Source organism: Camarhynchus parvulus, chromosome 3 (genome assembly GCF_901933205.1).
Source record: "Camarhynchus parvulus chromosome 3, STF_HiC, whole genome shotgun sequence".
In the NCBI taxonomy this organism is placed as follows: Eukaryota; Metazoa; Chordata; class Aves; order Passeriformes; family Thraupidae; genus Camarhynchus; species Camarhynchus parvulus.
The window spans coordinates 45,336,957-45,363,948 of NC_044573.1; the positions used below are offsets into that span (position 1 = coordinate 45,336,957).

General features: G+C 37.1%; 1 protein-coding gene across 3 annotated transcripts in view; it reads left to right on the forward strand.

Annotated features, from left to right (window-relative positions):
* The window catches only part of CHRM3 (cholinergic receptor muscarinic 3), a 260,595-nt gene that overhangs the window by 189,800 nt on the left and 43,803 nt on the right, over positions 1-26,992 (forward strand). The window lies entirely within an intron of this gene.

Here is a 26,992-nt window from a genome sequence, read left to right on the forward strand (position 1 = left end):
AATGTGAAAAAGTCCCCACAGGTTTGGACTAGCATCTAAAAATTTTCCTGCTTTCATCTGAGCACTGTGGAAAAGTGACATGCTGTGACACTGCTTAATTGTGTGCAGGCCTGTGAACCCAACAGCTTGAAAGGGCAGCCAGATCCAGCATGCTTTTCTTTTGCTGCTATATGCTGCAGATTTGCTGCTGCCCAGCCTGTGGGCAGCTGGACTGGGGTCAGAGCACAAGAACTGCCATCACTGTGGTTACTTTAGTTACAGTTTTGTCCGTTTGGAGAGGATATCCAGCTGGTAGTGGAATATCTACTAAAATGCTACTTCATTTTTCTGCACTTAAATAAAAGGAGTCAGGAGCTATAGTCACGAACCACGAAATGTTCCAAGCAGTCTTGGCAACAGCAGTATCAAAACCCAATATCTCACTGTTCCATATTTGTAGTTGCTATAGGTTTTCTTGCTTCAACATGATGACCTGGAATACTCTGGATGTTTTATACCCCTCATTCATATGAATCAGGACACACAGCCTCGTTTACCATCACAGAAGAAATGTGTTTGAGGTTGCTGTTTGTACAATTGAGATTGTACTGCAACTCCTCATAGATCTGTCAAAGTCCAACCTTCCATAATGTTTCCTTTCCCACTTCTATGATGTCAGAAGTGTTGCCTCTGTGAGTGCCTGTTTTGGAAACCAGCACAGCAGTGGAGTTCAAAACTTCTTAAAGAGCTCAATTCTGCATGGGATCCTCTGCTGATGGGCAAGCAGTATGCAATTAATTAATGTGTGGAGAGTACATTTGATGGCAATGTGCACATTTGTGTTCATATTTAGCCAGTGGTTTGCTTTCAAGGGTGTGAAAGCCATATAGATGTAAATCATGGTCTCCTGCCAGTAAACCTGAGCAGTTAGAAGACTGAAAGCACTGGGGACTAAACAGGGGGAGCAGCACTGCTGGGTTTTGACACAGGTCACGTGAGGAGTTCTGCTGACATGCAGGCTTGGTCCCACAGCCCTTCTCCCCTTCACTCACACCATGCAAAGGCCATTTAGAGCAGCAGTTTGGGGAAAGCCCAGCCTAAGCATCACAATTCCTGACAGAGTCTTCATATTTCCTTCATCTGTTCTGATAGGGCTTGGATTTTGTCCTAATATTCTGTGCATTTGAAAGTAAATTTTTTTTCTCTCCTCTGCCTGAGGGATGCTTTCCCAAGATGAAATTTACTTGATTTTAAACAAACTCTCTTTTGGAACCATAGTGAGAATCAAATGAAAATTAATTACACTAAGCTACATCAGATCAGGAAAAGGGGCTGAACCAGATGCTAAAACTCTAGCAAAGTGTAGGGATTGTTAATAAAGTATTACTTTAATTTTCTTAAAAACCCAAACCTCCCATTCAGTAAATATGACTAGAAGTCTGCCCTAGAGGATGAAAATCAGTGTATAATTTTATAAAGATATGATGCTTGAAAAAATGTATTTGTTAGGACCACATTTATGTAGTGAAATACAATTAGGTGCGTATGAAGAAAAAAAATTATGTTAAAAAAATCACCTTCATATCTCTGCTCGGTATTGTAGATACCGTCTCTGATCTGAGACTCCTACAGTCCATGTAGAGCTTTGCTTTCGAAGGATTTCTGTACTGAAACTGTGAGTGGCTGAGGACTGGGTGGGACAGTTCATGTATTAGACTGTACAAACAAGATGAAAATATTCTGGTCAAGAATTCTTTCTGGTGACTTTAAATTATTGCTTACTCTCCACTTGAAAAGGGCTGGTGCATCTTACTGCTGATTTACACATAAGTCTGCAAAGGAAGAGTTCCTTCCTCCTCTGCATTGTGTGTCCAATAAAGCAGTCACTTCCAGTCCCAGATACTTGGAGAACTTTCTTGCACTACCTCACAAATTAAACCCATTTCTTTTTTTAAACATTTTAATGTGTTTTTCTGCTTAAAAGCACATATACTAGCATATGAAAAAAATAGAAGTTTTTTATTTAAATTGAAAATCCTTATGCAAGGGCAGCTATTGTTTTATGGAAATATTAAAGTAAGGTATTTCTGAAACAGGAATTTAACATGTGATTACGTGTATGTTACACCTATTTCTATGCCTTGAAAGGGCTGAAATCTCAACCAAAAGAATATTCATTGAAAGTAGGTAATAGCAGGAGCGATGCTGTACATTGTGGTAGATGTGTGAAATATAATACACTAGAAATCTGCCTTGCTGGGTCAAAGAATTCGTATGCATGAAAGAAAACTTACTGAACCTTGGTTTAGCAGATAAATGACCTGTCTAAAGTTTTAGTTCCTACGTACACATTCCAGAGGAGACAGAAAGTAACACTCTAAATACCTAGAATGTTCCAGTACATAATCATTAGATGGGTTAAGATGACAAAAATGAAAAAAAACAAGCATTCAAGCAATAATTTGAAGAAAACTTTTCTCTAGTCCAAGTAGTGTTCTGAATATATAACTAAGCAATGTTTGTCTGGTTTAGGTTCTTAATTGTATTATTTTGGTTTTCCATATGGTATTTACATGCTCTACTTTCAAAATATTTGTTTAAATTTAACACACAGTTGGTGATTCAGTGTCAAAAATTAGTTCCTTTCCTTTGAACTCCGTCTGTGTTTAATTTGTATTCATCCCATGAAGATGCTGGTTTCGTATGTAGTGTGGTAAAACAAGTGGGCTCAAAGCTAAGCTGTTTCTAAGAGAATCCTGGGGAGCTGGTAATATGCTAGGAAAAAGAGGAAAATATTAGAAAAACACAAGTTTAAAGAACTTAGTCAGATTTAAAGGAATCCCTCTTGATCTAGGGACTGGTTAGTCTTCCAGTAAATGTGACCAGAGAAGTTGCCTCTAAATAAATGTGTGCTTATATTTTTATTATATATACTGTTCATCCTGCTTTGAAAATAAAGATGCTCATGTGTTTTGGCTAATTGTGACTGAGTAGAAATCAATTGATATGAAGCATTGTGCTTCAGAGCAAGGGATATTGAAAAGCTTCACCTCACAGGAGACAGGGAATACAAATGTATTTGGACCTTCTGAAATTTTGAATTACTCTCTGGTGAAGGACATTTTTATTTGGGATGAATAAACATGTTAATTCTGGGGGTATTCAATTCAGTACGAAGTTTAGTTAGTAACCATAGTAATAGTGGAATGATGGTCATATTTTAGAAAACAGTAAATTTCACAGGAAGTAGGTTGTTCCCTGGAAATTGTGAATGTTCAAGGAGAGAAAAACAAACATGTAACATTGCATTAACTATTATGTATCTTAGAGAAATGAAGGCTAATGAAATAACAAATGCTTCATTAGAAGAAAAATATATGAAATATACAATATTTTTTAAATTAAAATTATTAGTGATCCAATAATTTAACTTCTAGAGTGTTTCTGATCCTTCACAATAAAAAAAATCATTAATATATCCTTAAGGAGAGGAGGAAGTAGGATCACCTCTCTTAATTGGAAAGCCACGACATTTGACTGATCTGAAGGTGAAAGCCTTATCTGTACCTTTAAAAAATATTCTCTTTTTATAGATAAATTCAATTAAAAGTATGGCTCTGAAGTCCCAGCATTTTCCTGTTTTATCTTTAAATATTTGTATCTTGCTTGCATTTTCTCCACAGAAGACACAAGTTATAGACTACAATTTTTTTCATGAGGTATCTTGCCAGTTTGGCTCACTTCAGATTGTTTAGCAGTATATTTTTTATATTTTTCCTTTACAAGAGGAAAAACATTAATCACTTAGAGAAGAATGGAAGTGATTCATTGCTCCAGAAAAAATCTGCCATAAACTATGGTAGAATTTTTAATTCTGTATTATTTCAACAGCTTTGAAATGAGTCATTTTATAGAATTACTTAATGGGTTTTTTTTTTATCTCTACCAGTATTAAGTTTTTACCATGCTTGAGTTTAGTAAAGCCTCTGTTACTGTTTTGTGAAGGGGAAAAAAAAAGAAAATTAAAGCTGTTTGGTCTCAAGATGTCTAAAAAATTGGTGCACAGTCAAACAAAAACAGTTACTATAAGAAAAGTGGAATTATCCTTTTAGTGAAATGCTCAGCTTGCCTTCATGGAGGAAGCTGTGACAGCAAGGAGATTTTCATATTACCCAGGAGGTTTTCTGAATGTGACAACTGAGTAATGAGCAGGAATTTCAAAGGGAAGCTGTTCTTGTTAAGTTCAAACAAAGTTTACTTGACCTTAAGATTAGTAAAATTGAACCTTGCATTATTTTTATAACGTATTTACAAAGCAACTTGCCTTGTGCCTGCAAGACAGTGCTGTCCCTGGTACATTAGTTTCACTTTTATCCTGCTTGAGCCATCTTAAGTATTTTTACTGCCCACAGCACCTTGGGAATGGAATGAAATAGCATGGAAAGCAGAGCCTCCTTCTCATAACATTAGCACTAATTTTCTTTTTTTTTTATTTTTTAATTAAAATTAATTTGAGATTCAAAGTGAACCCAATTTGTTTATGTGGTTCCTTCAGGTTCAGGAGTGTTCACTAGCCTGTGGGTGATGTTGCCATAGTCCTTCTGCAGAGGGGAACAGCCCAGCAGGAGCTACTTCAGGGACTGTGCCCGTGAGGGGTTTTCAGGGTGCTGGAACTAGACTGGAAGACCATTGAGAGACAGCAAAGCTCCAGTGTAGCCTTCCTTTTGAAGGCAGAGAGGCGGGAGGAATTACATTATTTGATTTCTTAACATTACCTTTGTGATCTAGAAGATGCATTCTTGTTCTGTTTTCCTAACATAAAGTTGCATTATGTCTAGAAATTAGAACAACTGTAATGGGGAACTGCTAGCAAATAAATACTGTAAGTAGAAAGAGTAAGCCTACTTCAGAAGATAAAATAGAAACTCCACAAATACATTTATAACCCACCTTCACATCTCCTTGTTCTGTCCTTTAGAAAGGCCACTAAAACGTGAGAGTGAAGATCACATGGAACAGTATTAGCAGTTCCTAGTCTCTCTCCTATTCACAGAAATCCCAAATAGCAAATCAAGAAGCTAATTAAAGACACCACTGCAATTCCAGTGAAGCTTTGTGCTGCAAGTAACTCAAAAATTGTATAATGAGCCTCCATTATCTCTCAGTGATTTCAAAACAAAAGTTCTGAAAACACTGAGAACAAAAGATAACCCAAAAGAAAAACTTCCTTTTGTAAAGTCTCACTCTGGAGTGCAAGTCTGTGTTTTAAAAATGAGTTTTTAAAGGTTGTGTGTAATTTGGTTGTTTGTTAGTTCTTCCCAGATAGCTATACATCATGCCAATTTAAGAGGCATGAGAATTGAGCAAAGTCTCTTTTTTTCCCGCCTGTCTTCCCACTCCAGGGTTTTTGTCCTGCTGGATACATCCCTGCATGCATGTACAGATCTGCCTTGGTAGCCAGTGGTCTCTCCACCACTACATGGTGCTCTGATAGGGTCTCAGAAGTTCAGTGTCAGATCTGATGGGCTCCAGTTGTGTGGTCCTTCTTCAAGAGCCGTGTCTATTCATGCTTTAAGAAGCAATTTAAAATTATAAGAAAAAGCATACTTCATGTGCAAGTAATGAGAGTAGGACAACATAAATTTGGGTGGGTGGTTGAATGAAGTCTACTATGGCCAAGGGTGGTCTTGCCAGTAGTCAGTGAAGCTTTAATTGTTTATGTAGTGATTAAACCACCAGAGCCATGACCCAAAATCTATGAAGACATGTTTCCTCTAAAAGAATGTTTACAATGCATGAATCCTGCATATGCTCAATCCACAGTGGTTATGTTGTATCTTGCGTGTTCAGTGCCCTCTTGGAAATTTTAGAAAAGCATCAGCTATGACTACTTCAACAGACAATTGACATAAAAAGAATAAAAATACTTTGCTACTTTGGAGGCTGATTCTCCCCAAATAAAGACCTTCCATTGAGGTTTAACCCAATCATCATCACTATGAGATGCATATAAATGTTTTTGAGTAGATGAGTCTGGGAAGTGAAATTCAAGCCTACCCAAGTTACCAAAAAATAATGGATTCAGTACAGACCTTTGTTTTGTGTCTACTTACAGTCTTTCTGCTGCCACATCTCTTACTCTCTGTTTCCAAAAAATCTCCTTCTCTGTCACAAAGTCTCTTAGCCTATCAGTTCTGCTGCCCTTTAATTGTGTCACCTGCCTGTTTTACCCAAGTGACTGAAGAACATTTTAATTTAAGCAAATGACTCTTTGCCTGAGCTGTTCTAACCTGGGATTTTTCTTCATTCTAATTATTTTGTATGAGGTTAACATAGCAGCTTAACTCTATCAGTGAATCATTTAAGACAACCAAACCAAACAACTCAAAACAAAAAAAAAAAAAAAAAAAAACCAAAAAACCAAACAAAATGCAAAAAACAAACAAACAAAAAATCTCCAAAGCATTAACAAACAAGAAGAAACAAGAAGCCACCTCTCTGTAACAGGGGTATTTTTTAAACCTGGATTACATCAATTATAAAATGCATTTTGTGGCCCATATGCAGTTCAGTAGTGATGAGTTTGAGGAGTTCAACAAAGGCTTAGAATATTTTTCACATTAACTTCTCTGACAATGAAAATATTTCATGCAAGCCTGAATCTTTTCCTAATTATCTCAACTTGTCTGATAGAAGATTAGAAAATAAAGAGATTATCTATGCAATCAGGTTGTTTCTTGTCTATACTTACACCATCACAGCTGCAGAAAAGCTATGTCAACAAAAATTTAAACTTTTTTTCAAATTTAATTTTTTAGATAAATAGTAATTTTAATAGCAAAAGATCCATATTTGTTAAAGAAAAGCTGGATATTTTATAAATTATTTTTTTATTTACCAGCAGGTATAGTCACTATTTTATTTTTGCAGGTGGCTTAAAATTCACAGATCCAAAGTTGTTGTGCTTACCTTCAGTAGTACCTTTCCCACTCTTGATATGCATGTAAAAATGTATGCAAGTTTTCTGGACATCTCCTGCAAACTATTTCAAAACATGTTGTGCTTGCTCATAATCTGTACTTGTATTTCTCATCTCAAATAAAATCATAGGAGGGTGGAGCTCTAATCCCATATTATGAACATCTCAGTAATGGGTACGTCACATGCAGCTTACTTCATATTAGCATTGATTCAATTCTTAGTGTAAGGCTAATAATATGAAATTAGTTTTCCTGTCAGCAGTCACTAATCCAATTCTGCTATTGATGCATTTTTGTGTGTCTGCCCTATTATTTTTAGGCTTTTTTTTTCCTTTAGAAAGAGAAGTACAGCAGGGCTGCATTTACTGGGGAGGGGGCAAAAGTTTGGCGGTAGCTGGGCAGTCTGCAGCATCCAGGGGGTGAGGAGGGGAGCAGCTGGGGCTCTTTGCTGGGGCTCCCATGTGAAGGCTGTTTCCCCTTTCCCCCCTCATGCTGTAGCTGTCCCCGTCTGACAGATTATCTGGTATGCAGATATGTATAAACTGAATCTGATTTCCACCCTTTCTTAAAAAACTCTGCAAAGATAAATTTAATTGTTTTCCTATCACAATGCTTTAAAGAAACAATGAAAATTAATGTATGCTTATTTTAATTGCTCTTGTTAGTTGTAAAATTAGCTTAGATACTGAGTTATTCCACATTAGGCTGATACTTTTAGCAATGAACAATTTTGAAAATCCCAATAAAATTTATTGGGATTTTTGGTTTGGGTGTTTTCTACTTTCTTCTCAGTGATTTCCACCAATGCTGTTACTCTAAGTAATTTTACTTTTTTCCTTTCTTGTTTCATAGTTCTTTCTTTTGAATATATTCAAATATATTTGATGTTAATGTTTGGTAAGACAGTTCATATTAAAATATACTAGACTATCTGAAATTCTATGTAATTAAACACCAGACCAAATACAGTGTCATTAACAGCTACTATATAAAAGGCAGAAAAACAAAAATGTTCTGAAGAATACTGAGGGCTTTGAATTGTAATTTAGTTTTCTATCAGAATTCACTGTATAAATTCTTCATGCTTCCCAGTAAATATAAAATCTTCTTTGAAATTATCAGCATTATCATCTGACATTTTGATAGATTCTCTAAGGTTTATAATTTAACATATAATGCAAATATCAAAAACAGATGTAATGCCAAATTGAGAATCACTACATTTTATTTGGGATAAGTTATAACTGAATATATTAATACTTTCAATGCATCTTTTTTTAAAAAATATTTGAAATGTTGGTAACATTGAAATGGATTTTTTAAAATGGCAGTTAGTTTAGATTTCATAGATTTCTATTATATCATTTTACAGAATTGTTTTAGCTGATGAAAATTATTTCTTTAGCATTTCTAGCTATTATTTTTGCTTGAAGCTTTGTAACCTCTTGTATCTTCATTTACAGTGCCACATGGCACATTCTCCCAGTGCCACATTTACTCTGTACACGTGTGTCTTATGTAGCAATCGATTTAGATTCAGGATACTGCCTTCTCTTACTCTGCATTACTGTTTTTCAAACCACATCTATCAGATATGCAAAATTAATGAGGTCACCCTTCCCACAAGCATATGCATTACCTCAACTCTCTACAGGGATATTACAGAAAATATGAAACTTCAGGAGGAGCAATTAGAAAGAAAACAGTTTAACTTTCTCACAGCTGTGGTCTTACTGGGGACTTCTTAAGTATTGCAAAATGCGAACACATATTTTTATTTTATTATTGTGTCTTTCATGAGACCAATACGCCAAAGGACTCACTGAATCAAATGACTGCAATGGGAGCTCTTTCATTTTGGTACTTTGTTGTGGCTTTACAAACAGCAGAGAGAAGTTCTTCTTTATTAAAAGAGGTGCTTGTGTGTTACTGCATGCTGGAGAAGCCCACAGTAAGGAGAGAAGCTAAGCCAAGACAGGTTGTTTGGATATGTGTGATGATGAGGGACATGCTTCATCCATTAAGCGAGGAGAAGAGCTGGGATGGAGTTCCCAATGCAGGAGGTGAGATGCAGGAGCTGTCCCTCCTTTGGCTGCAGTGCTACAGCAGCCAAAGACCAAAGGGGCAGAAATAAATGCCTCTGCATGCTTCCTGAAGAATGCATGCCCAAAGGGAACTCAGATGTTTTTTGAGTGCCTTTTTTCTTCATCCCTGTGGGGAAAAGAGGCAAATGAGTCAGTCTCTGGTAGAAAAATATATTGTGAGCTGTATGAGAGAGAACACGGGATAGATCTGACTTAAAACCAACTACAGAAAAGTGTATTTAAACAGTATGAAATCTTGGAATACCATCCTTAGATCCACAGTTAAAGGAGAATTGGGGATCTATTAACTTTAGCTTTGTCTAACTTTCTCTTTGGCAAATTGCAGACCAACCCTAACCATATAAGGGTTTAAAAATAAAAATAGGTTGCAACTGTCTTCATGTCCAAAGCCTTTCTGAAAATGCAAAAAATGATCAGATCCTTGAAATATTCCTGTGATAACTAAGGTATATGCATTAATTAATATCTATGTTTTCATGCATTTCTTTATCATTTTGTGATTGTCATTCAGTGATAATATATTCAGAGAGTTAATAGAACCTCTCTAATATCTTTCCCAAGCTATTTTATAAGTGTTGAGATCCTTACCACTGTGTATATGTTTTACTGACCTTTCTTTAATTGTCCTGGCATTTCCATTGCAGCATTTGAAAATTGCCCTTAGTTTATTTGCTGGGTTGCCAATGCTTGTATTACATTTGCAACCTACAGAGAAGTGCAGTACTACTTGCTGATAATATCACACATTATTCTTGGCTGTACTTTGGCTCAAAGATGGGGAGTGTGGGAGGAGGGGCTGTATGTCTTTCCTCTAGCTTCAGTGTTCTGGTTTTTTCCTAAATAAAATAATTTCACTGAGATACAGTGTCTCTTTCCACCCAACACGCAAGTTTAAAAGCTCATCTTGTAGGTGTTATGTCTATGGGAATTGTACACTTTCTTTTTGTCTTTAATTTGACATTATTTTAGTGTGTTATAGCACATTTTACCATGATCCAGAGTGGATTTTTTGCAAGCTTTTTAGTGGACTTTATTGATCAAAATCATAGAAGTTCAGGGGGATAGCCAACCAAATCACAAATGTTCTTTTTGAGAGGAAGATAAGGTCTGCAAGGATTTGACGGGTGTAAGCATTAAAATAACCGATTAAAATACTCCAGATGGATGTGGCTAGATGCAATGGAATAGACAAAAAGGATTTGAATTTGACGGGGAAAGGAAGTCTTTTAGCTATGGGATCTTCAAGGTGTTTAACTGTCTACTTAAACAAATAATAAAAGCTTTATCCTAAAAGTTTTAAATAATTGTAGAGGATATAAGAGGATTAATTTTATATAGCCAAAGGAGGAATGAGATGATTTTCTGATAATATTATATCTCTGATTAGGTAACTCCTAAGTAATCAGAATATGATTTTCCTTATGAGAGTTCATGACCTGTGTCTAGAAGTGCTAGAGAAGTGCTGTGAGTTTTGAGAAGTCAGATTAAAGGAGGTGCAGATCTAAATCATGTAGGCATGAGAAGGATTCAGAACCCAGTTCCTCCTGTCCTTGAATCAGCACCAGGACACTGTGCAAAATCAAGCTGAACAGCTGTTACATTGATTCACCTAGTAAAGCCTGGATCTTCATGGTGTGTAAGGAGAGATACGGGCGCTCATTATCCATAGAAATATATTACTGGGTCTACATACATGTTTGAAGTTAAAATCCAAGAGAACTCTGAGAGAGGGCAGTTGTACATCCGTTCAACGCTGGACAGAAATTGAGGTTGAGAAAGCTGACTCACGGGCTAATAACCTCTTATTCATTACCTAGACCTAAAGCATTTTAATTTCTTGAGATTGTTATATTCTGTCCTCACTTATTCTGATATGAAGTAATGAAGAACTGGACAATTTTCTGTTTTCTGAGAAAAAAAAATGGAGGCAATAATTACAGATTACATTATTTGTTAGAAGTAGGCACTTCTAATATATTTAATATTACACCTGAGGAAATACTATGGTATTAACTTTGGAAACTTGCTCTTATTGGCAAAGCATGCCTTCCTACATCATACTAAACTAGTGAGACAGCTTTTCCACTGTAGCAGATTTCTGAGATTTTTCAGGTCTCTGTATGAAAATTTATTCTGACAGCTCCATGTTTGGTCCATCACATTTGCTATCTGTTCTTGAGTTGCTAAGCAGTGTTTTGCATTACCTCCCCCATTTTTAAAATTAACACTTTTGATTCTTCAAGACTTCAGGGTTTTAATGCTTTTTGGTCACTTTTCACGCTATCTCTGCACAAAGAAATATTAAATATGCAAAGCAGTGTTGTAGGCTTGACTGCTGTCTTCCTCAAAGTTATGCTCAGCATAGCAGCAAATAGTACCAAATTGAAATGAGTCGTCCTATCGTATATGGGTCTGATTTTAAATTTCTGGAGAATTTGGATCTGGTGCCACATGTTAAATACATGCTTCATTTGTAGCTGTATGCTATTCAAGTTAACAAAGAGTGAATATGGCATACATATTAGCATGAAAAAGAAAAAAAATATATAGTAAGTGAAATGAGTGAAGCTTTTATCCAGTTGATATATGTGTTCAGATGAGATTCTCTTAAGATACAGATTCTGATGTTTTTAAAACATATAGGATATGTTTTAAAAACATATAGTGGATATGTTTTAACACTTCTTTACAATCAGAGTTCAGAGCCTTATTTCTCCTGCCTACCATGTAACAGTGTCTCTTTTTAATAGATAATAATTTTTCTTGAAATGTGTAGGTATTTCCTACCTCTGAAGTCTTCTCTTCCAAACCAAATGTGAACTAAATTAGCATTTTGAGAGGAGGACAGAGGAGGACAGAAAAAGCACATATGCATACACATAAGTACAGTTTTATGCTTAAGCCATGTCTGTCAAAGAAGCAAGGCTAGAAACTGCACTTAAGAAAACCAAAACAAAACAAAAAAAACCCTGGTTCTTAAATGCCTTTGGTCCTTCCAAATCCAGGTCTCTCCTTAATGTATTTATTCTTCCTGTGTTCTAGAGAAGGGCAATGAAGAGACTAAGAAAACCAAGAATCCTACTTAACAAAAAAAATTATTGTGATATGGGTTTATACCTGAGGCCAAAGCACCTTGAGAAACTGGAGACAGCATCTAAATGATGCAGGCATTATTGTGCCATGACTGCAGAGTTACATATATTATTTAGCTCAGATATAACTAGAAAACAAGTACAGGGAGCTCAATTTTTATAAAATTATTTTCAATCTAAAAACACTGGTTGTCCCTAATAAGTGTGAAGTCCTGAAATAAGAATAATTATAGAAATTATATGATGCCTTTATCTGTCTAGTCAATTAAAGCATTGTTTCACACAGACTTTGGTCTCAGACCTGCACCCATTACTTAGTGTGATGAGGCTGCAATGCAGAGCAGAGGTGCAGTAAGTCACCTTCTTCAGCTGGAAATTCAAGGGTCTTTACATCCGCTGATCCCTGTTATTAGTTCTGCTCCATTCTATCAAATATATTTGTCACCTATGTTCCTCACAGTTCCAAACACACTTCTCTGCCATTGTGCAGAAGAGGACTGGTAGTGAGTTTTTTTGAAGTCAAATATTCTATTGGCTTTCTCTAGTTACTCCTAGGACAAAAAAAAAAAAAAAAAAAAAGCGCCTTAGGAATTAGGCAAATTTGCATCTTGATTTTGATCAAAGTTATATTGAGGGAGACTTGCTCCTTCAATTTAATACTGGCTTTCTACCACAAAAATTCAGAGTTTGCGTAATTAAGACAATAATTTTGCGTAAAGACAGCCTGATGTTTCGCATAAGACTTGGCAGTCCTATGCAGAAGTCGTGTTGATATCTGCTAACATGAATGCTTGCTGGTGGATACTGATGGTGTTCCCAGCTATCTCTGAGAAGTCCTGCGTTAGTCTAATCTACAATTTCCCAAAGATACAAACCGCAGTACCTCTGAACATGTGATTTTTTCCAGGACACAGTCCGCCTGGAAAGGTTTATTTTGGATTGCTTTAGACTGGTTTGAGAAGGATCATCAAGACCTACCTTAGAAAGTCTTTCTGCCCCATTGGTGCCCCACTTCTTACATGGCTGGAGTTTCTTGCAGTGCAGGGGTGCAGGATACACACTGGTCAAGAGCTCCTGAGGGCTGGTAGGGTGTGAGTTTGAGCTATTAAACCTTGCAGAGTTCAGATCTTAAAGTAGCAATCATAGAATCACAGAATCATAGATTGGCTTGAGTTGGAAGCGACTTTGATCATCTAGTTCCAAACCCCTGCTGTGGACAGGGACACCATTCACTAAACCAGGTTGTTCAGAACTCTATCCAACTTGAACTTGAACATTTCCAAGGGTGGGACATCCACAGGTTCTCTGGGTAGTCAGTTCCAGTGCCTCACCACCTTTACAATAATTCTTATTTCTTTAAAAAATGGCATTTAGACCTGCTCTCTTTCAGTTTGAAGCCAATCCCCCTTTGTCCTCTCACTATATTTTTGTAAAAAGTCTCTCTCCATCTTCTGTGTAGGGCCCCTTCTGTTACTGGAACACCACAATTAGGTCACCCCAAAGCTGCCCGTTTTCCAGGCTGAACAATCCCAATTCTCTCAGACTTTCCTCATAGGAGACGTGCTCCATGTTTCACGCCTACCTCCTTTTTCTTTCTCCTCCTCTTCTTTGGAAATTCAAGCTCTCATCTAGGGGGCATCAAAGGTCCCATGAGTCCTCTTGTTTTCTCAAAGGAACTGGTAGACAAATTTTATTTCTGGGAAAGTGATATTTTGATATTTGGCTTCCAGACCTAAAATCCAATATTGTGTTTAATTCTGTTTTTGCTTGCTATTAATGTGGCTGTACTGTAACAGAATTTTAATGACCAATTAAATATATAGAATTATTGATATAAAGTAGAGGTTTAACATATCGTATTCAGTTTATCACATACAGTACTTTAGCTGAATGCAAGTTTGATCAAAATTAAAAAGTATAGGAACCAAATTGTTTTGAAATGTTCCCAAAGATGTAATCAAAGCAAAATATTCCAGCAAAATATTTCAAGTCTGACATAACATTTTCCAATGAAAAATCTTCCATCAATTATTTTTTCTCCAGCAGTCTCTGTCTATTAAAAATTGTTTCTTGTAGGGAGAGCATGACATTTGTTTCATATAATTCATACTGATTTCCAGGAGATACAATATTGAGAGATAACTTCAATGTATGATGCCTCCACTGTGATCTGGATAATGTAATGTTGCCTCTGTCGCTGCAACGCCTTGCAGTAACTGTACCTGCAAAAAGTGGCAAGGTAGGAGCTCTTTAGCTAATAAAAAGGAACATGATGGTAGAAAAGTTCTCTGGGAAGAAGTAGCCATTTTCTCTTGCTCACCAAACCCAAGCTTCAGGCCATCAGCTGTGCTTCTCACTGGGGCTTTTTCTCTTGCTGAGGATTGAATGAAAATAGGGGGTGGAGGGCTTTTCTGTGATAGAATTTCAGCTTTGAGTATCAATGTTTCAGACTCTTGCACAGGGTTTTGTATGCAGACCAATAGTCTTTATTGGCTGTATTTTAAATATATATAAATTGATGTGCTGAAGGGAATGGGAAAGGTAGAGGGTCAGGTTACCCAACAGACTTGTTACTATTTCCCTTGCCAGTTTCTAGCGAAGTCTGGTGGGCATTTTTGCCAAGAGCTGTTATGCATGAAGCAGAGTGCTGGCCCTGACTCTACAGAGTAAACCAGGCAGAGCGAACCACTTTTATAGCTGGCAGGTCTGATGGAAAGCCACAGGTGGTTTTAGACAGACTGGCAAAATGCCAGCATTCCCTGCAGAAATGCAGAAGCATCACAAACCTGTGAAGTTGGCTGCATCAAAGTTTACTTGTCTGGATACAAGTCAGAGCCCTCCATCTGAGTAATTCTGGATTAAGAGAGGGTTCAGGGATTCTTCCCTCCATTGTTAGCTTTCACACCAAACCATCTCAGAGGGAAACTAATTTGCAACTCTCCTTTTCATGAAAGGCACTCTTTAAAAGGAACCTCAGCATTTGTAAAAAGGCAGGCCTAGAGGCTATTGACTGTTGAACTAAATAAGGGGATTTATCTTTCTCAGTGGGTTCTCTTCGCTACCTTAAAGTGTCAGTATTTCCAACATTTTTGGCATTTTGCCCTTCTTTCTCTGAATTCCTTTACACAAAACTTGCACAAATTGCTGTGTGACTGGTATCCTGTCCTAATGTTTTGTGTTTGATGCTGCATTGAGACAAGATGATAGAGGTCATGCTCATGTCCCCAGAAGGTAGCCAAAGGTATCTAATTTTTTTGGTATTTCTGTTATTTTGTTTGGTTTAGGGGTTTTTTTGTTGTTGTTGTTGTTTTTTTTCTGGTTGTTTGTTTTTTAGTTTACTGTCAATCCTGAGTGGAAATTGCCCAATATCTCAAATGGTTAAATACCCTCAAAAGGATTTACAGCTTTAAATTAAGTGTAACCTCTTTCCTTGTGGCTGTGGAATTAACTAATTTCCAAGCTATTAAGGTTTCAAAACTTTTTAAAGTGTGAGATGATAATGCTTCAAGCCCCACTAGACCTTTCTCATTTCACTAGATGGTGACATTTTACAAATTGTCAGATTTATCTTTGTTTACTAGCAGAGGACAAAGTTATAGCCACTTTAGTTTGACTCATCAATTTTATAGCCCCTTTATATGTCTGAAATTCTGGAGATTAAGGAAAGGGGTCTGGGAAAAGAAATGGTTTACAACATTCTTTTCAATAGTTATTTAATTGGCTGTCTCAGAAGGGAAATAGTCAGCCAGTCATATGACCTAAGGAGAAGAAATATCCACATATATTTGTGTCTCTATCCTATCCTTGTATGTTTTCCTGTGAATTCATACACATTAAGCCATGTTCTGGTTTCTAAGCTGCAATATTATGCACGCAAAATAGGATGAAAGGTGCAGCTTCTGGTCATCCTTGTACTTAGCAAGAGAGACAGCTACAGGGAAACCCCTGTTAGGAAATGTTAAATACAATATTGTATTTCTTCCTGCATTTTGTCCTAGTCTGTTGAAGAGAACCATTGCATGTCATTAAACAGGCTGCCTGTACAAGCATCTCCAGACAAAAATTTGACTGAATATCAATTTATTTTCCTATTGCACTAACAGGACCTTTTCACTCTCTGACTTTCTGGGAACAAAAATCCTATTTTTATTCTCCTACACTGAGTTATTTGTAAACAGAACAGTAATTTTAATAGATGGCCTAGCTAGTTTTTGGATTTTTTCTTTCAACTCCAGGGCACTTAATATATCCTTTAATCTTGAGAGAGAACATCATTGCACAGAGTCATGGTAGGCAGTTGATGCTTCTTCACTCTGAAGAAGTTATGGCTCTTTAATTGAGAGTATAAATCTAGTGAAATGTATATCAAGAGGCTCAAGTGAAATGTACTGTGCAAAAAGGGTAGCAACATATTAAGTCACATTTTCAATCTGTCTTGGGATGTGTAATGGAGAGGAAATTTAAATATATTTTGACCTTTGTATGGTTATAGTCAAATACTACTGTAACTCTCCTTACATGTTTTTTATAACATTGTGCTATGCATTTTCCCCTTTTGGGGGGGGGAACGAGATACCTGCTGCTGTGTTCATGGGCAGAAATCCATACCTAGTAGTCCTTAGTCATAGTGCTGGGCTGATGGTTGGATTTCCTGATCTTTAAGGTCTCTTCTAACCTTGATATTTCTATGATTCTATGATTCTAGGTCAGACTCCTTAGTCTCCACCACGACTCCACTCCTAGGATGAATCCACTTTGTTCTCCTCACAGGCTGTCTCTGCTACTGCTGTGTTTTGTGGTTCGTCCTCCTTGACGACAGGAGGCCAGAACCACATGAGATATTCCAAGCCATTTTTGCTAAATTTGTAGAATCATAGAATATTTTGGGTTAGAAAACACCTTTAAGATTGAGTCTAATAATAAACTTAACACTGCCAAGTCCACCACTAAAACTTGTTCCTAAGTGCCACATCTACACATTATTTAAATACCTCTGGGGATGGTGACTCAACCACTTCTCTGGGCTTAATAGCCATTTCCATGGAGACATTTTTCTATTATCCAGTCTAAACCCCTCCTGGTACAACTTGAGGACATTTCCCCTTGTACTTTCTTGCAGCTTGTTACCTGCAAGAAGATACCAACTCCCACCTGGCTACAGCCTCCTTTCAGGCAGTTTTAGAGAGCAAAAAGGCCCCCTGACCCTCCTTTTCTCCAGGGTAAATACCCCCGGCTCCCTTGGCTGCTTCTCACAGGACTTGTGGTCCAGACCCTTCACCAGCTCCGTTGCCCTTCTCTGGACTCTCTCCAGCACCTCAATGCCCTTCTTGTAGTGAGGCGCCCAGAACTGGACACAGGACTCGAGATGTGACCTCACAACAGGTGTTTTGCTCAGCAAAAAAAAGTACAGCTATTTCTTCTATGGGATAAGTATAATCCTACTTCAGTTTAGACCATATTTCCTGTCTTTAATATCACATCTTTTCTTGACCATCCTCTCCATTTCTTTTCCACTTTATTTCTACTTTGGAAATTATGTTTTGCCCTTTTACTTCTTTTCTAGTCTCTGGCACACAGTGTGTATTTATCAGCTTCCACACATCATCATGTAGTGCAGCACACTTTCATTTCCCCTTCTTCCCAGCCATACCACACTTCTGCAGCTGTGCCAATACTGATGTCTTTGGGCAAAGCATCACCCTTTATGACATCAGAATGCAACTGCTCTGTCTAGTCTTTCCTGAAGGGAAACTTTTGCAGATGTAAAATCTCTGCTATGCCTGACATAGAATAAAGTGAATGGACAAGACTGATTAATGACATTTAGTTTCAACTATGTGGCATCTATGTTTTTTGTTAATGAAGATACTAGCTGCTCAAAGTGGAGCAATTAAGAAAATTCCTCATTTTCTTAGCACATAAATATCTTAATGGTGTTTTTTGCCCCATTTGTATTGGTTTTCACCTTTTCCAAAAAATAAGAAAATAAGACACTACAATGTATTCTGCTTCTATTTGGACAATGTTGGATCAGATGGATTATTTTCCCACCTGAATAAAGCCAGTGATATCTCTGTTCTGTTACATTTGTGCTCAACTCAGAATTTCTTATGAAAGATGTTGCTAGCTGCATTCTTTGAGTTTCCTTAAGAGAAAATAGTATGTATGGATAGAAAAATTGATGATGCTACAACTTAAACTGTATCATATCTTTATGAAGAAGCTGTACAAAGCCAATTATGAAAACTGCTAGGCTCCAAGCTCATAGTAATGCCTTTCCAGTTGGGCCCAAATTTCTCCCAGGTCACTAAATTAAGCACTGATAGCCAAACGCCAAGGATAAATCTGTGCTGTAGTCAGAAGTGTAAATCTGTGCCCTTATTGGTGCACTGCCATAGGAGGCCCTAAACACATAACTCCCTATTTTGTTGTGAAATTGTCTATGTAACCATCACCAAAGGTTTAACCCACCCCTTTTAGCTACCTGAGAGCATTAACATTTCTCTATCTCAAAAGATTGAGTCTGGAAGTTGTCCAGAGGCTACGATCATAGTTGCCATATAAACATGCTAAAAAGAGAGATTGCTGCCTGAAAAAATTTTTATTCCAAAAACTGGAGAAATATTTTGATTTTATGCCCTGGAGGGCATGAATTTACCAGATTTCCTCATTCTAACATTCAAATATTGAATTCCTTTAGAGGGGGATTGCTATGAAATCTTCTGCATGGTGGTATAGTGCCTTGCACGTCTAGCACCTCATTCTTGGACTTTCCATAGGATTTATTTTTTTTTTTAATCAGGAAAGTTTCTCTTTATATCAGAATAAGAATAAGAATATTTACTCTTACTGCTTGGGAATTCTTAGGATGGCTACCAAATAATCCACTAGACCCCTGTTTTGTTTCTTAAATTAATAAATTATTTCTAATTGGCTGCAGTTCTAGAAAAATATGATGATCTAGTGAAACTCATCACCAGCAGGGGATGAGGGAACATGTTATCAAAAGTCTATAGCTCCTAGGGAAGTCAGCTGTGTTTGAAGATTTATTTTTTATAAATAAACCATGCTTTAAGGTGACTTGTTGTCCAGTTTTGTCCAGCTCAGCTTCTCTCAAAGTTAATAAAACAAGGTATTGGGGTTTTTTTTAAATCAGTAGACTATGAATCAGGAATGCATGCCTACAGAGCAATAAGCATACATCATTTACATTATTGTTTGAATTGCATATTGCAGGTCTAGAAGACCAACCTCCCTAGTTAAGAAAGAGAATTGACAGAGAGGATCTCTTCCAGGGCTGCCTGGAGCCTTTGATCTGGTTCCACTGTAGAGGAAATATTTTGTGATGGATGTTTGCTGCCGTGTGTTGATTCTTTCCTCTGCACCAGGAGACCAAGGATGAAACTTTGTGACATTTCTCAGTGCATTCATAGACCAGGTCCTCTTTGTGCTGTGACTTGCAGGTGGTTAAATAAAAAGCCAAGATTCAACCACAGATTATATAATTGGTTAATAAATAAGAACACAGAAAATGGAAAAGCAGTCATAAAAAAACACACAGGGCTTTGTTTCAGAGTCTGTAATTCATGTTTCTGTTGCTAGGATCAATATAGTGCAAGGAAATTCACATTTATTTTCTCTGTACATGAGTGGTTTCGACACTTCATCTTGCAAATGTGCATATAACAGCACCTTTATTTACTGTTAATATCAAAACCTAGAGCCTCACAGCATCTGTGGAATGCCCCTAGAGTGCTTAGAAATAAGGCTTAAAGGAAAAATCATTCTAATTTCTTCTGTTTCTTTCAAGTGGAGCATGGAGCAATCAGACTTGTATGAATCAGATTTATATAGTGCCAGGCAGGAAGAATATCGTGCTTTCATCAAATACTCCACTTTCTTATGGTATACGAGACAACATAATTATCAAATTTGAGTAGAAACTTTACTTTTAAAAATACTTCAGAGTCTTTCTGTTTGCATGTTTAAAGAAGTATTAGTATGGTCAGCCACTACAGAGACCCTTTATGATGTCTGCCAGTCAGAAGATGCATTTTTCAGTGCATGCAACTTCTGAAACAGGTACAGAAGGCGGCCAGCCTTCTGCTTATGGATCGTGGCAGCTGAGGAGCTTCCTCTAAAATAAAATAAATAAAAGATAAAGTGATATGCTAAACTATTTATTTCATAGAGAATTTCAGTCTCCCCTGTTAACTTTTCCAATGCAAAATACAAATAGAGAAAATTTAATTTATAAATGAATAATTTTTCAGCTTCATCAGGGTTTTTAAATGTTTAGAACAATTTAGAACAATCCTTAAATATATTCTGACACTTTTTTTAACCTCGGTTGTAAAAACAGTACTTTCAGCGCTTAACTTTTTTTTTTTTTACTAGCAGAAGACATACAGCATTCAGAAAATTGTAAGAAATCTCACGTCTGAATACTTCTAACTTTTTCCAGCACACAATATAAAACACCAAGAACTATAAAAATTATTTTATTCATACCAAAAAAAAAAAAAAAAAAGCTCTGGAATAAAAGCAAGAGAAATCTGTTAGGTTCATCTCTTAAATGAATTGTTTGCTATTTAAATGAATGCTTGCTGACTTCTTTCAACTCAAATTCCCAGAGCTTTTTTTAAACTAATCTGGTTGTAGAGTTGTAAACAATTTCCTTTAGACATCTACCTAACCTGCAGTTAGGCTTAGATAATTGCTTAACACTATGGCATTTATTGATGGGATTCCCATTACTGCAGTGAAGACCATGGGAGAAGTTCGGGCTGAATTTCCTTCAGGGGTCTGGAGTGAAGGGAATTCACTCAGACAGGAGTGGCAGCTGTACTGTCTTTTGGAGAGACAATCCTTTCTTCATCTGTTCCATCCCAGCCAACTCCACTAGGCCAGGTCCCTATCCTCACTGGGCAGGGAGCACAGGTGGCAACCTGTGGATTTTCTCCAATGTAGCTGAAACTAAGTACCCAGATTTCCTGGGACAGGACATATTTTCCCACATATTTTTGAGTCTTTCATATTTTTTAACATAGATTTTCTTATAACCGAACATTTTGGAAACTCCAAAAGAAGCAGTAAATATTTCAGCAGACTCAGGACTTTATTCTCCCATTTTTGGATCAATACTCTTACCCTGCTTTCATCCTAGAAATGATCTTGTGCAGGAGATACCCAAGAGAGAGACAGACATGCACTGAACAATAAGGAGTACCTACTGTGACATCCAAAAGATCCATACATTTTTAAAATCCTCTCCTTATAGGTCATAACACTTTATTTATTAATCTAAATCATTCTAGGGAAAGTGCAGCCTCAGCAATAACCAGAGGTGAACTGAGCTGACTGGAGCAGCTGGAAATCATGCAGGTTCCTCTCCTTGTGGGAGCTGCTTCTGGTGGAAAACCTGCTCATATTCACTCCTGCCATAGGGTCACATCCTGTAAGTTCTGAGGGCTGGTATAGCAGGAACTTCAAGGTTATTTGGAGAGAAAAGAACTAGGTGCCTTTAGAAAAAGTTCCCAAAGCATGTAAAGGGAAATGAATGAAGGAGAAACAAGACCAATTTGTAAAGCTCAGTTAAGATTTTATCATAACGACATTGACTATATATATAAATACGTATATATAGCCTGATGGAAAACCAGAAAATAATTTCTCTAAAAATCAATAAACCCCTAGATAGTTCCAAAAAGAAAAAGTAGTAATCAAAAGGCTGAAATAGAGAAGTACTTAAGCTCTTGGATACAAGGGAACAAGCTGTTAAAAATCAAATGGCCTCAGCTCAGTTTTCTATATTACACTATTTTATGAATCTATCCTATTAAACTTTCATAAGATGAAACACGGACAATTTTTGAAAGGGAAATGTGTGACTAAAAGAAAATTTTCTGTAATGCTTCCTCATCGATATTTCAATAAAGTGTTTTAATTAGGTGGGTGAATAGGCAATTAATGAATTAATGACCTGACTAACCTGAGTACCAATCAAAGTGATTTCTTTAGCTTTTATTTTTCCTGAAGTTAATTTGACACATTCTTCTTGTATTATCAGATTTTAAGTCCATTTAATTATTAAGGAAAAGTTAGGAATATATTTGGTTACAAAAAGCTATTTTTAAAGTAGTGAGCTGTAACAACTTCCTGAGGAACACAAAGGCCTTGGGATTTACTGAAAAAGTTTTGGAAAAACTTCTGAGACAGCTCAGGCCTTCTATGGGATCAATGTAGACAACTAAAAAAGATTAATCACGTTATCAAAAAATTAGAGAAACTCTTCTATAGTTTTTTAACATTATAGGCTGAAAATTGTTTAGAAACTAAAAAAAAAAAAAACCATAAAAAAATCAAAGTTAATGGATTGTGATGCAGAGGTAGCATGATTAATGGCAATGAAGTGATGGCACACTAAAGAACTGGATAAAGATAAACCCCTTAAAGCACCTGGCAAGAACTAGATATAGGGGAAAAAAAAAAAAACAAACAAAACCAAACTCAACAAGTTTTAGGTTTCTCTTTCCATATCTCAGGTTCTTTGCTGTATCTTGAGAGCTGGAGAAACGTACGCTAAAGTGGGTTAAAAATATAATCATTAGTTTTGTGCAGCATGGAGAGCCTAGTTAAGGGGAGATGGAGCATGACCCAAACTTGCAAACCAGATCAACAAAGGAGATCGATTTCCATTGTCCTTTAGTGGCCTGCAGTCCTGCGCAGGGTAGTTTTCCTACGCCCACTTTTCCTACAAAAGCATTTGAAAAGCTTTTCTGCTTGTAGGGTGAATCAAATACAAAACATTAAAAATTTTTCAGAGGACGTAAATATCTTATTTGTGCAGTTGGTAATTACTGTACAATTGTGCTTCTTATGTGCCTCTTACAGTATGTTTTTTGCCTCGATGTTGTCATTGGTGTTGATATGACTTTGCTTCAGAAGAATATTCTGATCCTCCCACTGTGCATTCCTAGCTGGGGTCCCTCTGTGGTTGTAGGTGGGTAATGGGGTAGGGAAAAGTCCCATCCCAGGGAAGAGGCTAATATCACCCTTGCAGCTGCATCCAGCCCTTATTTAGCTGTTGCAAGATAAATATAGATAAGAAGCCAAAGTCAATGTAATTCTTAACTTCACTGCTTGATGACTTATCTTTAAGTCTGCTATTTTTCTCCTGTATTACTTCAGAACTTTGCTATCATTTTAGCCGACTCTGAAGGTCCCAGCATCTTGCTTTTAAAATTCTCTGATTATGAAGTCCACAGAATTCCCACAGGGAGAGTGTTATAATAGAATGAATCTCTTTTAGATGTTTCTGACTGGAATTTCAAGTGCTGTCTCATTAACCTATGTAATTATTATGCCACTAGTTTTTACCTATCAGGAGCCTGGAAGTCTGCTAATGTAGCTGAATTTTGAAATATTGCTGTAGCATATCTAAAAACTCTAAAATTTGAAAAGAAATATTTATCACTCTTGTTTTACAGAGTGCATTTGTTTTGTTATTACTCAGCTTTTAAAAGGGTGGATGATTTCAGGTTATTTACCAAGCCTCTGCTCTAGATATTTCTTGAGGGCAGTTTGTTTTAAAGCAAATGTCATGCACGTAAGGTTTGAGGTAGATCACATTAATGATTGATCCATTGAAAGCCTTGAGCTTTTGCTGTTTAGGCACAGTATTCCCTGCTATGTTCTACAGTCTTCTGTCAGGCACTGCTTGCACTGTTATTGGTCCCCGATGATGGGTAGCGCTCCTATCAGTGACACAGCTCTGTTTGTTACAATGATCTCTGGGACACAAAGAACTGATCAGCAGCATGAAGCAGCGTGCAGGTTTCCAGTCTTTCTGAGCATTGGTGCATTCAAGGTTCACAGAGCCAGGTGGAGCTGCAAGGGGCAGTGCTGCTCTGCTAGCCCTGGCTGTCCCTTCCTCTCCTTCCCTGGGGCCCCACCAGTGGCTCTGTGACCCGATTCAACCACAAATCCATCTCACAGGTAGACAGATGGAATTTATCTCCAACAGCTGACTCAAGGTGGAGGTTAGAAGGCTGGAAGTGAAGAGGAAGGTTGCCAGCAGTTTGTTCTTTTACTAATGGAACCGAGACATTTCGGCTGCAGAATGAGATATACTCAAATGAAGGGGCTTGTTCTGGAGCTGCACAACAGAGGACAAGCTGGTTGCAGCCACCTGGCTGGCAGCCTGCTTTCTCACCTCTGCAGGACAAATCCTTGGAGCCTTGGCATGCAGCCTATTCTCCAGAACGACATGCCAGGCCCCTGTTTATATGGTGCTTATGAACCACAGCAGGAGTATACCATGGTTTTCCAGACTAGCTTTGCCCAGCTATTTGCTGGCTGAGATAAATGGAGAGGTTCGTCAAATTTCATCCACACGGTAATTCTTAAAGGGGAAGGGGGAGGGTGAAGAAGACAGGAAAAAAAAAAAGAAAACTGCAGTCATCATGTTTTCTCATAAGTCTGATAGATCAAGCTGTAAGAAAAAAAGAATTTGCTTCTCTTACAGCTCTGGGAATTGCAGTGAGACTTAACCAATTTCTTTATAGGCACCACAGGATGCCAATCAGCATTTGACAGGATCTCAGAACCACTTCTATGCTGCTCTGATATGGATTTGTTTCAGCTTTGACTGTGAAGGCTTGTTCTTTGAAGTGCCTCTGTTCTACATTCTCTCTTCAGAGTCCAGAAAATCAACAATATGCAGCCACATCTGAAGGCTGCCACACCAGGGCATGGCCAAATATGTTTATGAATGAGACTGTAATTCTTGCCTTGGTGAGTTGAAATTTGACTGAGTTTTGTTTACATTGGTTGAGGTTTTCTAATCCAAGACAGGTTGTTAACTTTTGGGTGTGCCACTGAAGTTTGAAAGCAGCAACTTTCTTGACACACACACACATATAAAATTGAGGTGAGGTTGCAACTGGGAATGTAAAACAGCAAATTAAACTGCAGGGCAATAAGTGAAAGAAAGTTCCAAGCCCATGATAAATGTAAGAAAGCCAAACATGTTAAGATACAGGTAATAGCAGTCAGATCTTCCAGAAACCTTACCATTCTAATAAAAGATCAAGTGCTAAAAGTAAAACATTAATGAACTTTAATAAGCAACTTAATGAGATTATAAATACTACATTAGTTTAATCATTAACAGTATACATTAGCATGATCTCAGGCAAAGTTTATATTTGATATTTTTAAAGGGTTTTTTTGTTTTGTTTTGTTCTGTTTTTTATTCTGATCTTTGCAATGATTGCAGTATTGAGGAAAGTATTGCCTACCTCAGTAAAAACCACTAGGTGGTAAAATACAAGAGGTTAAGACCAGCAACACTTTTTGGGCGACATTTGGTAAAACAGTTTAAAATTTTAGAGTGAACTTTTTCATTCAGTTTCAGTACCTATGAATGCAAAACGAGAAAACATGCACAAGAGAGACTGAAATGAAGCCTGAAAAATAAAGAGAACCCCTTACTGTCCTACCTAATGTCTTGGACAACCCATCCATTAAGAAAGGTGTACTCTGATCATACAGATTTATATTTTGAGGTGATTATATGAGATCAGTGTTGTAAAGATGAGTATGTTGTTCAGAGCCTCTTTTTATTTTTCAGTGTGTCATGGTGTTCCAAGGGTAAATCACCAGGTCACCACTCTGGAGCCACTGGGCAGTCCCCATACTAGTTTATTCTTGGAGGCAGAGGCTGAAAGAGTGGGCCCAGGAGCAAGTGATGTTCAGACACAGCTACCCAGTGAGATTAAATATGTCATGAGATGTTGTCTCAAGTTTGATGTCAAAGGAGTAAGGCGTAGTATAAAGTAGGAAGATTTAAAGCAAATCTCACTGAAAAATCAAGAAATGATAAAAGAACATACAAGAATGTTTGAAACTAAAGTATGTCAACTTGACTGTCTTCTTTTCCTTGAATGACCCTGGTTTTTTCTATGCAGTTTTCAGATACAAACCTTTCTGAACCCTTTTCCTGCCTCCAGCCTTTCAGTTCTCATTTTCTGTAGGACAACTAGGACATAACATTCCAGATAACCTTCTGTCATTTTATTGTACTGATGCTTGTCCTTCTTTTCTGTTTACCCAACCCCCTTTTCACTATCTGAGTATGCTTCTAATGTCACATTAAATCATGACTGTGTGCCCTTCTGGGCAGCAGCTGTATCTTAGTTTGGTAGTGGGTGACCACTTGTTGAGGCTTAAGTGGTACAAAATTCACTCTAAAGGTAGAATGGGTAATGCTTGAGTAAAATTGTATTGACATTAGGTCATAGAGCCACTGAAGTCTCCAAGAAAAGGTTTGGATATAAACCAATTCACCCAGGGTCTACTTCCCTTTTTAACTAGCTTGCAGTGCAAGTTACCTTAAGCGTCATGTTCTGTGATATCCATTTATTTATTTCAAAGCAAATATATTCTGAGAGGCAGTTTCCTGCTGCAGATGGATGCCTTTTACCATTTCCTGTTTATTTTTCCCACATTTCATTTTCTCATAAATCTGAAGTTTAGAGTTCATGCTATGAGATCAGAACTGGTTGTAATACTTAAACAGCATAGTGAGAATAGCTGAAAGTCAAAGTGCACTGACATTAGATCGCCTTAGCAAATCCTAGATACACAATGAAAGCCCATTTCAAAACAGCTCTCTTTTTATAAAGTAACATATTTTTTTAATCAGCTTCTCTGGCTTATTTACTGAGATACCTGCAAGAATGAGGCCTTTTTTTTTCCTGATCAACCCTCTGCTATTTTTAAAAAAAATTACTAAATTAGTTTTTGAGAAGACAATAATGATTATATGGATAGT